The sequence below is a fragment of the Sphaerodactylus townsendi genome, linkage group LG02 (genome assembly GCF_021028975.2).
Source record: "Sphaerodactylus townsendi isolate TG3544 linkage group LG02, MPM_Stown_v2.3, whole genome shotgun sequence".
Taxonomy (NCBI): Eukaryota; Metazoa; Chordata; class Lepidosauria; order Squamata; family Sphaerodactylidae; genus Sphaerodactylus; species Sphaerodactylus townsendi.
Genome location: NC_059426.1, coordinates 139,438,851 through 139,453,534, shown reverse-complemented (window position 1 = coordinate 139,453,534; position 14,684 = coordinate 139,438,851). Strand labels below are relative to the sequence as shown.

At 44.4% G+C, this 14,684-nt stretch overlaps 1 long non-coding RNA gene across 1 annotated transcript in view; it reads left to right on the top strand.

Moving 5' to 3' along the window:
• Positions 1-693: 693 nt before the first annotated feature.
• The window catches only part of LOC125427532, a 36,680-nt gene continuing 22,689 nt past the window's right edge, over positions 694-14,684 (top strand). Inside the window, exons 1-2 of the long non-coding RNA XR_007243704.1 lie at positions 694-1,076; positions 5,755-5,877. This is a non-coding gene — a long non-coding RNA (uncharacterized LOC125427532). The remainder of the gene's footprint in view (positions 1,077-5,754; positions 5,878-14,684) is intronic.

Sequence of the window (14,684 nt, the reverse complement as noted above, 5' to 3'; positions counted from 1 at the left end):
CCAGAAGAGACACAAGACCGCAGACCGACCTTTAGCATTACCTCCCCCGGACCCCCGTCCAGTCCAACACTACCCCCCTCTCCCCCGGCGCCCGCGCCAGTTAGAGTGAATACGGATGAGATTTTAGAACTTGAAACCTGGCGTCGAATCAAAAAAAGCTTCCTACGATGGAGCGTTTGATCATTTAGCAAAATGGTTTTAATTTGCCTCCGCTCCCTTTTGTTTAAAATAAAAAAGAAAGAAAGAAAGATCCCTCTTCGCCTTCCTCCGGAGGTGATTTTCACCCTTCGAGGACTGACGTGCCAGTTCGGCACATGTGGAAAACCATTAGACTCGACCAGAGGCTCGGGCCGGTTCAGGCTTGGGGCGGGCAAACCCTCCGGAGCGCCGCTTCCCGACTCTGGCCACCCACGAGGCAGGGCGGGCGGCGGCAATTCATCTTCATTTGACTCGGCTCGGCGGCCGACCCGACCCCGTCGTCGCCCCGTTTCGCTCCGGGGCTGCAGCCGCTCGGCAAGCAGCGACAGGCACGGCCCGCTCCCTGGTCATTTGTCTGCCCCGGGGAGGAGGGCGTGAAGGTGGGCTACTCCGAGGTGTAACAAGAGGAGTCGCGGCGCGGGAGGGGGGGGGAGAAAAATCACAGCCAGGTTTGTCCAAAGGGACCAAGTGAACAGCTGTGGACATCGAGGGCTTCGCACTTCCCCTCAGATCCTCTCCGGGGAGAGAACGAAATGACGATAAAACAGGGCGTCGGGGTGGGTGGGGGTTACTTGTTTTATCTCCCCCTCCCCCGAAACGTTCAGACGCAGGGAAATTATTTTCGCGAACCGCAAACCCGACTGACAGATCCAGTAGCGGCGAAGCAAATGACCTTTTGGCCCGCGCGCCTGGCCCTGTTAAACTCCGCCGTTCCCTGCGGAAATCAAAGCCCTTGCTGCGGTGATCCAAAAAGGCCTTAGGCCGGTGTCGGCGGCTCTCATGGTGGAGTTCAAGGAGCTTTTCCAGAAACCAAGAACCGTGTTACATGGTCATCCTAAACGAGACGTGTCGCTGAAACGAATAGGACTTCTTTCCAGGTAAATGTGCTTAGTGTAGGGGGTGGGGGGGATGGGGTCGGATGTGTGACTTCTTAAAGAACGAGCAGAGCTCTCCGGGGCTGCGGATTGCAGCCGCTCGGCAAAAAGCGACTGGCGCGGCTCGCTCCCTGGTCATTTTTCTGCCCCAACGAGGAGGGTGTGAAGTTGGGCTGTTCCAAGTTGTAACAAGAGGAGTGCGGGGGGGAGGGGGGCGATGGGGACAGGAAAAAAAATATCACAGCCAGGTGTGGCTGACCACCAACGCGCTGAAAGTTTATGGGTTCACCTAATTTCTGCCAGGCTATGACCCCTCCCCCTCCCTTCGACCTGACCTCAAGTGGACCAATATTTTATCTGCTTTGCGCAGAATCCATTCACTAGAGGAGTAAAACTTTGGGAAGACAAATTTTCTGCGCTGGCGAAGTTCTGCTGGGTTAGAGAACTCGTCCTGCCTACGTGATGACCACCCAGCGCCCAAAGGGTTTAGTCTGCCCTTCAGACGGCGAAAAGGGAAGGAATGTCAGGTGCATCCGAAAAGCATCCAAATCGCTGCCAACGGTATCCATGGTCACTCGCGATCTTTCAGCTGCATCTAAGTTATCTAGGGCCCTGTTCCGTATACCATTTCATTTGCGTCGACATGAACACAACTGGTTTGTAGGCACTTTCCACCCACAAACATCATTAGAATAATCTCCAACTTAAATATGCAACTATTTTATGGAATGTAGTTCCTAGGATGTTTGGTCAGGCAAGGATCCGGAACAAGGGTCCTTCTCAGAAGGCCTTTGCGGGGCTGCTGTTTCCCTCATTCAAGGAAAACGGAGGCCCCTTCCGCACACGCAAAATAATGCGTTTTCAAACCACTTTCACAACTGTTTGCAAGTGGATTTTGCCATTCCGTACAGCTTCAAAGAGCATTGAAAGCAGTTTGAAAGTGCATTATTCTGCATGTGCGGAATGAGCCGGAGGGTCTCCGGCTGCTTATACTAATCCAGCTTTTCTAAAAAACAACTTCCTTAAAGAATTGGAGAGTTGAGAGCTAAAATACTGTAATGAAATGCTAGACCAACGCCAATTTAGCTTCAAGACAGGGGAGAGACTCCAAACAAACAAAACAAACAACCATTCTCCTGGCTTGTTCTTTTATAGCCTGTTTTTCTGGTGGAGACGATTTACCTCCAAAATAATTCAAGCAGCAATGGGGAATGGTATAAACCGGCTTACTGAGATAAATGCTGGTGTCTGGTCAGGCGGGATGATATTGCCAAAATCTCCCGCTCCCTACTAATCTTTCTTTGTCATTTAGTATAAAATATTCTGTGTTTATAGAATAGTCTGCTTTTCACTACCAATAGCGAAGCCAAGAGGAAGATGATGATTAGTCAATTGGTGAGGACCACGAACAAAACCAAGGCCCCTTCCGCACATGCAGAATAATGCATTTTCAATCCACTTTCACAATTGTTTGCAAGCGGATTTTGCTATTTTGCACAGTAAAATCCAGCTGCATTGAAAGTGGATTGAAAGTGCATCATTCTGCATGTGCGAAAGGGGCCCAACACTCTCCTGAGTTAGGAAAGTATCCCTAAATCATCTGGTTGCCCCATTCTGGCAACAGGCGCCTAGATTGGGGGAGCTGGGTGTCCCTGTGCAAGGGTGTGGCAAAGTGGTTCTGGCGAGGCCCCTTCACTCTCCTGTCGAAGGGTCCTGATTTCAAGGCACAGGAGGGGACAGAAAAGGACCACGGTCACCTCACGTCATTCATTTACCCAGAACCTGTAGGAGACAACCGCTGTCTTCTGCCTCTTCGGCGAAGCAGCTGGAAATGGCCGAGAAACACTCGTTGCGTGGATGGATCATAGCAGGGCAGGAGAACAAAAGTAACCAGACTTTCCTAAACAAACGCAGCAGAGCGCTGACGAAAGTTGTTTTTCTGTCTGATGCTGGTTTATGTTGTTAGGTAACTAACTGCATTCACCTGCTGGAGCCCAGCTAATCGAACGGGCAGTATGGAGATGCACCTGCACATTTCCTATCCGATTATCTTGTACTCTGTGTATTGGTGTGTGTGTGTACGTGCGTGCGTGGGTGCGTATTTCCAATACTTAAGGTGGCATGTGCCTCTGAGCACATTACCCCTTCTCAGTACTCCATATTACCCCTTCTCAGTGCCAACTTAGAGCTGTGTCATTCTTATATAAGAATCAATGGTCCATTGAGCCCCCCCCCCCGACTCTTTCCCCAAAATTAAACATTGCACGAAGGTAAAGGTGCGTGGGGGGGGGGGGGGACGGGACGAAATCAGGTTGCTTCTTTGAAGACCGGAAGAACGTTCCCCCTCTTCCACAACAGCTTGCAAGATAAGCATTCCCGAAGGAGAAACATCTGTGCTTTGTAAAAAAACTATCGGAAACGAGGCCTGCGGGGTAGGCCCCAGTAGGAAAGGGGATTGGAGAAAGCTCCTATTCCCTCACCTGGAAGGCGGTAGAGCAACATCACCTCGAAGGAAGCCACCTGCTGTACACCGAAGGAGCCCTCCTTTGCACAAATTAGCAGGAGGAGGACACGGCCCATCTTACCGGATGTGCCTGCAGAACCTGCTCTGAATGGAAGGCCACCTCCCAAGCCCTGTTTGCGAGTCCCCCAAAGGCTGTCAGCTGTTGTAAACAGAATGCTGGGCTGGATGCTCCGTTAGCTTGGCCGGGCACAAGTACTCTTGGTTTAGCTCCGTATGCACAGGGTCGTGACCTTTGAGGCGACATGTGTGACCAGAAAGAGAACTCTTTCGCAGCACCAGGCTCTAGTCAACATGGTTTAAATTTCGCGTTTAGCCATGTGATTAAATCGGAGTTCTAAACCCTTCTCTTAATTAGGAGAAATGCCTGTATGCTCAGATATAAAGGAACGTCTTTCTCTTCCCTCCTTTCAAACTGAGCTACTCCGTCTTCTCCTCTAGATACTTCGCTTTTCCGCAGGGTCTTCAGAGGGGTGACGCAGACGCTGGTGGCTAAACTGATCCTGAAATTCCCTTGCAAAACTGCTTTTTTGCGTCTTCGCCTCCGGGCCTTCAAATAAAAGATCAATGGGCTGTGGCGCCCTCTTTCGGCCAAACTTTCAATAACACCAAAGAACTCGAGCCGGATTTCAGACCGAAGGGCTTTAGGGGTGTGTTTCCAAAGAAACGGCTCTCTGCTTGGGCTGGCGGCCCGGAAAAGACAAAGGCTCATTCCGCACACGCAAAATAATGCACTTTCAAGCTGCTTTCACAACTGTTTTTGCCATTCCGCACAGCTTCAAAGAGCCCTGAAAGCAGCTTGAAAGTGCATTATTCTGCGTGTGCGGAATGAGCCAAAGAAAAATCGAAACGTGGGACGCGGTTCTGATGAAAATTTATTTCTGATCTTCACATGAGGACAACACAATCGTGCTCTTGGAAGCACTCCCCAGTAAGAAAATGCTATACAAAAGAGAAAATAGAATAGTCATTTGCTGATTTTAAAAAAATGCAACCAAATTTCAGTATGACCCTTAAAATAAGTGGCTTTCAGCACCCTTATTCCAAATGAGGTGCAGAATAGGTTTGACTTGCTTCTCACTGGGCATCAGGGTCATGCCCCAGTTATTTCCTGTTGCTGGACTGGAAGCAGCTTGGCTGTTAAATGGTACTTGTTGTATTGACCATACTTCTCTAGCACTGAGTCCCCCTCATGCTTAACAGAGTTCTCTGCGTTTGTATTCCCGGGTCTGAGTCAAGGCAAGTGCAATAACAGTCTTCTTATGGTATTCCACTGAGGAAGACAACAGTTGACTGTGGAAATGGACTATTTGTCTTTGCAATACTGCTTCTTTCTGGTAGAATTGATTGGCTGCTCATTGTGGGAATCTTCTTAAGTGGAGTTTTTGATGCACATACATTTCTTCTTTTTACTAAAGGTGTGCTTCAAGTCTGTACCTAACTCCCAACATATTGTGTTATAGCAGCATTCTGAATTATGCTTAGTGATTAGTTCACCTATATGCGAAGTTACTTATCTTCCTTGTGACTGAGGCTGTGATATATTAGTGCTGCCTGGGAATTATATATTGACATATGATAGCGAAGTAGTATTTGGTATGACATATGATTTCTATTTATTGCCCTGAACTTTAAATTAAATTGCTCAGTCTTTGATGCAGTGCTGATCTTGGCAGCCAGAATTATGGTGATTCACCTTTGTCCTGTAAGGTTTTCAACATGTTTGGAGTTGTTTTGCCATTGCCTGCCTCTGGGCCATTCCCCTGATACTCCTTGGAGGTCTCCCATCCAAACACTAATCAGGATTTCCCAGGTCCAACATCTTAACCACTACACCAAGCTGTCCCTCTCTGAATCTCAACAGGCTTCCAATCTCTGGCTGGTTTTTGGTATCTAAATCCTGGGACTGGAATCCCTGAAGGACTATTTTCTGACTGGTGAAAGTCAGAAACGTTTCTCAAGATTGTTCTCTCTTTGGAATGGGTCTTTCCAGAAATTGAAACAGAATGGACCTCTGTGGAAGTGGTATGGAATTTTCCAGAAGAGGCAGGACTCTTGTGTAATCCTGTTTTGGTTCTGTGCTAACAGCAGGCAATGGAGTTTTTGTGTGTGTGAATAGACTTGATGATGCCCAACAATTTCTTTCTCTTCCTTTTCCAGACTGATCAACCTTTGAACTTGACGTGAATTCATCATTGCAAGAGAATGTTTCATCCCTAAAGAAGCCTTGAGTGTTGGCTTGAAATCTTTCCTGTTGAGAACTGTTGCTTTGTGGGACTCCAGGTGAGTAAACTGTGGTGGCTGAGCCTGGGAGATCAGCTATCAAAGAGTTTTTCCTGGATTCCTTATTGTGCTTCACTATTAGAACTGCTTTCCTTCCTTTCATTCAGTTACGGACAGATTCCTAGAAAACACATGCTTTTGCTCTCTGTAGGAAGTGGTCTGGAGTTGGATTGAAAATTGTATTTTCCATTCCCAAATCCCCCTTTTCAGACAGACACAGGTCTCACTGTGAAACTACAGCTGATGAGAATTAGTTAAGACCCCATCACTACAGATTAAGTATTGAACTTCCCTCTCCTGGATTAGACAGCTTCTGAAAAACTGGAATGAATTTTTGGCAGAGCAACGGAAGTACAACAGTTTTGTTGTTGTCTTAATATTAATACAGGTATGCTGCAGAGGTTTGCGTGCTGGACTAGGTTTAGTAAGACCCAGGTTCAAATCACTGCCTAGAATAAAATTCACTAGGTGATTTTGGGCTATTTATTTTCTTGCAGTCTGACCTCCTTGATAGAGTTGTTGTGAGATTTAACATGCAAGACAGACAAACACAAAAGGGGGAGACAGGGGGAAAAGGATCTTTCAGGTATTGAACGTCAGCACCTTGCATAGAAAGCAGTGGTGACTTCAGTGGGAATGGGGTGTGACTGGTATTAGGTTGCACCCTGACTTGCTGGGAACAAGGAACAACGTTAAAGCAAAAATTCCAGCCACACCCTGTTCCCATTGAAGTCACCACTGGGTCTAAGCTAGATGATGACAAAGAGGCCCAAAAGGTCTATTTCGCTCCCTCTTTTTGTATTTTTTAATCATGTAACATGAAGGATCTCAAAAGATACTTTGGGCCTAGTACTGAGTCTCACTTTCCTTTCAGAATTTGGGTAGACTTTTAAGATAGGATTTATGTTTGGGTTTCTCTTCATATCACATAGATTTTCCACCTTTTATTCTGAAGGTTGGATTCAGATTACAGTTTCTGATAATGGAGGGCACACCCGTCAGTGGAATGGAGCTTTGCAGCCTCCCTCCTCCCAGAGCAGCATGCTTTTTTCCCCCAAATGGTGCTCTTGGGGGCAGGGAACCATTTTTGGAAAGCTTGATTGGCTTTGGTGGGTGGCAGAGACCAAAGAGTTCAATCCTGTAGATAGAATTAATTGGTTTCCATTAGTGGAAACCAATGTGAAGAGTGTTTGGAAGCTGCAGGTAGTACAGGCTAGACTACTGGTTAGGACCAGTTACCAGGATCATGCAACACCAATACAAACATCAATTACACTGATTTCTGATCCACATCCAAGCCCAGTTCAAGCATGGGGGGAATGGAGGTAGGTGGAATGATTTCACTGAAAACATTTTCAAGACACAAGGTTTAACCACTGGGAAAATCTGTGGTAAGCTGTGCATGCAGAAAAGGCCTAAGTCCATTGAAGTCAGTAAACTTAGAACTGTGTAGTGTTATTCCAGATTGAACTGTAAGTTTCTCCCAAACCTAGGGAATCTCATGGACAAAATGCCACAGGGCATGGGGGTGCATTAAGGACAGGAAACAGAACACATTTTTCCTTCTCTTTATATTAATGGAAATCTTACTGTGCATGGTCCATCCAACAGAAGCAGCAGTTGGATGTGTCCCAACCTTTATTACCCCTCCTGGAAGTCTTTGTGGCATTTTAGGCATGAAATGTCCCTGACACCTCCCCCCTCCCCCCCACACTTCTTACTTGGGAGTCTTCAGGAGGCATTGGAGAAAGGTGGGGAAAGATCTGTGAGCACCTTGCCCTTGCAATTCATATGATTCAGCCTGATATGTTGTAATGTAAAACAAAACAGAAGTCCAGTGGCATCCTAGAACACCTTGGTCACATCTCATTGGATAGAGTAGTTCTGAATTGTTGAAGAAAATATATGACTTTTGGATTCTGGACTTTTTTGTTAAGGTAAGGAAGCTCCATTGTCAGAGGCAGCCGCCGCCTGAATATTAATGCTAAGCAACTTCGGAAAGGCCTTGGCCTCTATGCCCTGTTTGTTGATTTTCTAGAGCAACTGGCTATCTATTGTATGAAACAGGATGCTGGACTAGATGGGCCACTGATCTGATTCAGTAGGACTCTTCTAATTTTCTTACACATACTGTTAATTTTAAAATGTACTAAATTCTACTGTAAGAACTTGTTTTAAAGAACTACTTTAAATTTATGGTAAGAAGCTTGTTTTATGGTAAGAAGCTTGTTTTAAAGGACTACTTTCAAATCTAGCACCTCAAGATTAAATGATGACTTTATTACTCAGGTGTCTAGTTCTGCAGGTAATTACAAGAGTATGACATGTTGTATTTTGACACTATTATGAAGGAAAATGTTGTCAGATCTTGACAGCCATTTTCATCTTAGATCCAAGGTTTTCATATGCATTTAATGAAGCTATCAATCATAACTCAAATTTGTACATGTCTGTTTAATGACCCAGGAAAATTCTGAGGCAGGAGTATAGGGGTCTATAACTTTCTGGAAAAACTGCATATTTAGCTCAATCTACTCTGACAATATCTTTTAAAATTTAATAATAATGGGAACACATCAAAAGACGGAATGTTTTCTCAAAATCAAGTGTGTTTTCTTCAGAACATTGATTTTTTAACAGTGCTGAATTCCCCAATTAACAAAAAATTGAATCTCCAAATGTAACCAACTATTTGGAAAAGCAAGAAAAGTAGTATGTGTTTTTTTTAAAGTGAACTAGAAATAAAATACATGAATGTCTACCTAGGAAAAAAATACTCTGCAGCTTGAACTCCACACATTCAGTGATCGTGTAGTCTTTGAAGAAGAAGAAGAGTTTGGATTTATATCCCCCCTTTCTCTCCTGTAGGAGACTCAAAGGGGCTTACAATCTCCTTGCCCTTCCCCCCTCACAACAAACACCCTGTGAGGTAGGTGGGGCTGAGAGAGCTCCGAGAAGCTGTGACTAGCCCAAGGTCACCCAGCTGGCGTGTGTGGGAGTGTACAGGCTAATCTGAATTCCCCAGATAAGCCTCCACAGCTCAGGCAGCAGAGCTGGGAATCAAACCCGGTTCCTTCAGATTAGATACACGAGATCTTAACCTCCTACACCACTGCTGCTCCCTGATACACAATTAAGCCAAAACATTAGAATATAAGCAAATTCATATATAAGTATGAAATTTATTTCCTTGAAAGGAAATGTGGAAACAGATGATGATTTACCATGTGGCCACTATAAATATTCCCACATGGCCTGCTGTAATTGTGTAAACAAGTGGTTATCTATCAATTCTGCCCAATCTGTGCATGGCTACTACATCAGCCAGTTCTCCATATTCCGCCATATTCTGTTGTCATTGTTTTGGGGTCCATTTCAAACAGCAGGGACTAGAATCCCCAAAATCCATCAAGTGTTTAGGCTTGTATGCAGGTCCTTTGAAACAACCTGAGAGGCCCACGGGCTCCATATTCATGGCAGGTTCCCTTTCCTTCTCATTGTACCCACCAGCAATGGCACTTTTTTTCTCAGGAGGAAAAATAGACAACATGTTTCAAAAACTGTCTGTATGTGACAATAGACTTTGATGTAGCAGTTAAGTTTTGTATTATGAAAATTAAAGGACTAAAAAAAGAAAACACTATTAAATTCACTAATGCGTTTCTCCTGTTTTGGGTGGGTTTTGAATTTCAAACTACTGAGTTTGAAAAGGTTGACAGCATTCCCTATCTGTAACTTAAACTGAGACAGGAAGTATCCCCTTGCTCCAGTTAGCTTGGGTGATTGATCACCCCCCCCCCCCAATTCGTCAGCTGAAGTGTCAGTCAAACTATTGGTCTGCTGTGGGGGTTTGTGTAAGAGAAAGGTGAAACGACTGAGTAAATGGATTATATGTTGCTCAAGTCTGCAGGTACAATTGGACAATAAAAGAGTTTGGATTTATACCCCACTTTTCTCAGGAATCTCAAAGTGTAAACTCTTTCCAGTGGTGGGATTCAGCAGCTTCACACCACTTCGGTAGAACCAGTTGTTAAAATGATGCTTGTAAACAACCAGTTGTTAAATTATTTGAACCTCACCACCGGAACCGGTTGTTAAGTTATTTGAATCCCACCACTGACCCCTTCCCTTCCTTTCCCCATAGCATACACCTTGTGAGGTAGGTGGGGCTGAGGGAGTTTGGAAGAACTGTGACTAGCCCAAGATCACCCAGCAGGCTTCATGTGGAGGAGCAGGGAAACAAATCTAGTTCACCAGATTAGAGTCTGCCACTTATGTGGAGGAGTGGGGGAAATCAAACCTATTATCTAGATTAGAGTCCATGGCTCTTCACACTACACTAGGAGTATATCTGTTCACTGAAGCCAATGGCCCAGTAAATAGAACACTGAGCATGCTCCATGTCTGGTAGTTATATTTGCAATTATCAGAACTACTGTCATAGAACAAAAATGACTTGATATTTTCATACCCTAAAACACAGTATTGCTTCTCAATGCTGATGAAGCCCTTACACATACGAGATTCTGGGAAATGATACCATTGTTTCCCATTTGAAAAAGACTTGCATGTGTGCTCCAGGGTCTCCATTAATTATGAAGCTGACAATGTAATCACTTCTTTGACATGGCAAGGTCTAGTGTGATGGTGGGGTCACTTCTGGTTGCAAGAAAGTCATTATGGGTCATTAGGGGGTAGAGGACTTGCCAAAGACCTATTAGTTCCTAGCCATTGTCGCCATTTCTCCGAGCTGTAGTGCCTATTGCTAAGCATTTAAGTTGCCAATGTAAAAAAACACAAAAAGAATGTTGTAAAGATCTCAGATCTAACGAGGGAGAAGATCTCCCCCCCCTGCCCAAGCAACTTAGCATACACATTTTCCTTTGAGAATTTTTCCTTTTAAGAAATATAATTTATTAGCAGTTATTAATATTTATAAGCAATTCTAAATCAAGTTGTAATAAGACCATATAAAAGATTTGCCAACTTTTATATCAAAATATTATTACTTCTTATCCTAAATTGTTTTTAAAAATCCTTCAATATTATTGATAATTAATGTAGATCCATCTCATATTGTCTATTACTGTTCTTTTAACTGTGTTCTTTTTTCTACTCTCTGTTGCTATGCTATGCTTTAAAAATACGAAATTATGTTTAAAAAGAAATATAATTTATTTAGCAAATTTATATTTATTTAACATATTGAGCATATTCTTTTTATGGAAGTACAGCAATGGTGGGATTCAATTTAACAACCGGTTCCAGTGATGGGATTCAAATAATTTAACAACTGGTTGTTTACAAGTGCCATTTTAACAACTGGTTCTGCCGAACTGGTGTGAAGCTCCTGATTCCCCCCACTGGAGTATAGTTAGGAGAAAACTCTTCACACAGCAAAGAACTTTTGAATTAGGGTTAGATGTTTCATTAGGTAGCTGCACGACCATGCACCTAACCAGGAACAGTTCTGCTGTTTAGTAATCAAGGGCAGCAAAAGGCAGAGGTGTAGGAGGGGGGAATGCCACCCGCCCCCACCCCCATGCCCCCCCCCGTGTCCCCCACCACTTACCATAGTTCATCTCTCCTGCAGCCTGGTGGGAACTACACTTCCCAGGAGTAAGGTCTCCTGGGAAGTGTAGTTCCCACCAGACTGCAGGAGAGAGGAATTTCCTGGTGGGAAGAGAAACTAAAGGCCAGGAGAAAGGAACTAAGGTAAGTGGGTAGTGGGGGGGGGGAAGGGGGCAGTGGGAGATTTTCCACCCTCACTGGCACACTCCAGGTGCACAGCGCACCCCTCCGTCCCCTTATCGCTCTGCCTCTGACAAAATGTATGACATTCTGTCCCATCCCATCGGAATGTAGATTCCAATAGAAATTAAGTCTTAGATACAAGACTGCATTATGGGAGTCACATCCTGTATAGAGTGCATTATGGGAGTCACATCCTGTATAGAGATTTTTGAGCCACAAGAAATGTAAGACTACCCATGTAATCCTGAGAACATTTTTGGGGTGAGGGGTGGGATTGACTAGACCTGAGTAAGATTCTGAATGCCCTGACCTGGAAAGCCCAGGTTGGCCTGATCTCACCAGATCTCAAAAGATAAGCAGAGTCAACCCTGGCAAGTATTTGGATGGGAGACCTGAAAGGAATACCAGGAGGCAGGCAATGGCAAGCCTCCTCTGAACATCTCTCACCTTGAAAATCCCACCAGGGGTCACCATAAGTCAGATGTGACTTGACGGCCACAAATATTTTTTAAAAAAGATTCTGAGTAGGCCTAATTACGATTTCTCTATAAAGGCAACAATCCAAAGAAAACTCTCTTGGGAGTAAGAATCACTGAATAAAATGGGACTAATTCCTGAGTAGACCTGACTAGGTTTGTTTTCTAACCAAATAATCCTGTTGCTAAACAAGTTTTTTTTTTAAATGCCGCTGCTAGCAAATCGCTATTCTGGTTCTCAAGTATTAAAATACATTGATCTTTTATTTGGGCTGCAGTAATGTGACCTAATTTTGTTTTATTTTGCTCATGACTTCTTGAAACACGGAGAAGACTAATTTTCTGGCTTATAGTCAGCATGATTCTTGATACTTGACTTCCTTATGAAAATATAAGCCTTTATGTGCTAACAACCACATCCAAAGGAAGCAATTGCAAACAAATGATTAACAGACCACAGAAACTGGAGGTTTTATATGAAGAAATACTTCAAGCCTTGTGGTATAATATTCAAAGGGAAGTTCTTACAAGCACCCGCTGTTAGCTAATGAGCTGATCCTAGTAGGAACTATTATGGCAAATGAAAATAGTTTCACGTCTACCCTATGATTCCAATCACTTACATTTGGATACATTTGGTTGTTGTGAGGATAAAATGGAGGACAGGAGAATCATGTAAGCCGCTTTAGTTCCCGTTATGGAGAAAGGCAGGGTATAATGAAGACTGGAAACAGATAAAAGTAGGTGGGTGGATAGGTGGGAAAGAGAGAAGGAAGCAAGGAAAGGGAAGGATATGGGGGCTGCAAGGAGGAGGAAAAGAGGGAATAGTTTCAAGAGGAGGATGCAAGGGGAAGTGAGGTACCCCCACAAATCCTTGTGGGTTCCTCATAGTGCACAGCAGCTGGAACTATGGATAATTTTATAGGGAGTGGCTGCCAGGGGACAGGAAGGAGCATATGCTGAAAGTAGGATTATAATAGAAGTAGGCTGGTGGTAGGGTTACCAACCTGCAGGTGGTGACTGGAGTTCTCCTGCTATTGCAACTGATCTCCAGGTGACAGAGATAATTTCAGCTGGAGCAGTGCCACTTTGGAAGATGGATTCTATTGTTTTATACCTCATTGAAATCCACCCTCCCTTAACCTTGCCTTCCTCAGTCTCCACCTCAGAATCTGCAGGTATTTCCCAACCTGGGGATTTCAACTCCAGCTGGTGGGTTGGTGAGAAGGTCCAAGTAGGGAGAGAGAGGGGACTTTTTGGAAAAGGAAAGAGGAAGTAGTGGAGGAAAGAAAATGGGATGCCCTCAAAAGTCTTTGTGGGTTCCCTGTTTGTATAATTTATGTCATAATAATACTTTTTGTCAGTGCAGGAGTCCTGTATTGCTCAAACCAGAGTGGGAAAATAATTATACAAGGCAATTTAGTACTTCAAGCTTAATGTTGGAAGAAACAGGTTACTGTGAAGTTAAACAAAAGCCAGTAATAATTTCCTTAGAACCAAACAAAATAACACAAAATAGTGTGCATGTTTTCAAGTTCTCCAGAACTCTTCCTTGGAATAGATGTGTAACAAAAGGGGGATTGAAGGGGGGATTCTTTGAACCATAATCTAAAGGCATAATCTTGTAAGCATCCTGTGAAAATGCTGAACAGCTACGTAGATGAAACCTGGTGCCAGAAGCAGAAGCAGAAGCAGAAGCAGAAGCAGAAGAAGCAGAAGCAGAAGCAGAAGCAGAAGCAGAAGAAGAGTTGTATTTATATCCTCCTTTCTTTCCTGTAGGGAGACTCAAAGGGGCTTACAAACTCCTTTCCCTTCCCCCTTCACAACAAACACCCTGTGAGGTTGGTGGGGGTGAGAGAGTTCAGAAGAACTGTGGCTAGCCCAAGGTCACCCAGCTGGCATAGTGCACAGGTTAATCTGAATTCCCCAGATAAGTCTCCACAGCTCAAGTGGCAGAGTGGGGAATCAAACCTGGTTCCTCCAGATTAGAGTATACTTGCTCTTCACCACTACACCACTGCTGCTCCTGGTTCTTCTGCTATAGATAAACTGGACATGTTGCCTTGTGTTGGTGGGCAAAGACACAAGCATAGACAGTTCCCAGGTCTTTTCCCTCCAGTTAGCAAATCCTCTTTAGTGGCTGAATTCAGGTACTCTCAGAGTAGAAAGATGCTTCATGTAACTGTGTTGGTTCAAAGCAAAATCCTAAAATAAATCCCATGTAATTCTTTTTATTAGGGACCAACCAAAATGCGACAAAACAAAGTGCATGCTTTCAAAATCTTCTCCTGAAGTTATTTCACTCATTTTTCGACCATAGTGCCAGACCTTAAGCTTTCTCATAACACAAGGGCCACATAACCAATTTTGCATACATAAAGACCAGTTGCTGGATTCTTTCTCATTATTACATTCTAGCAAGACCAGTGGCGAAGCTCCCACGGGGACATCCGGGGACACTTGACCCGGGCGCACCCCGTGGGAGTCACGTGGGGGGCGCAAAACCATCCCAGCGCCTCCCCTCCTCTGCCTGATCTCCGGCCGTTCTCCCTTCTCCTTGCCTGTTCCGTAGTCATC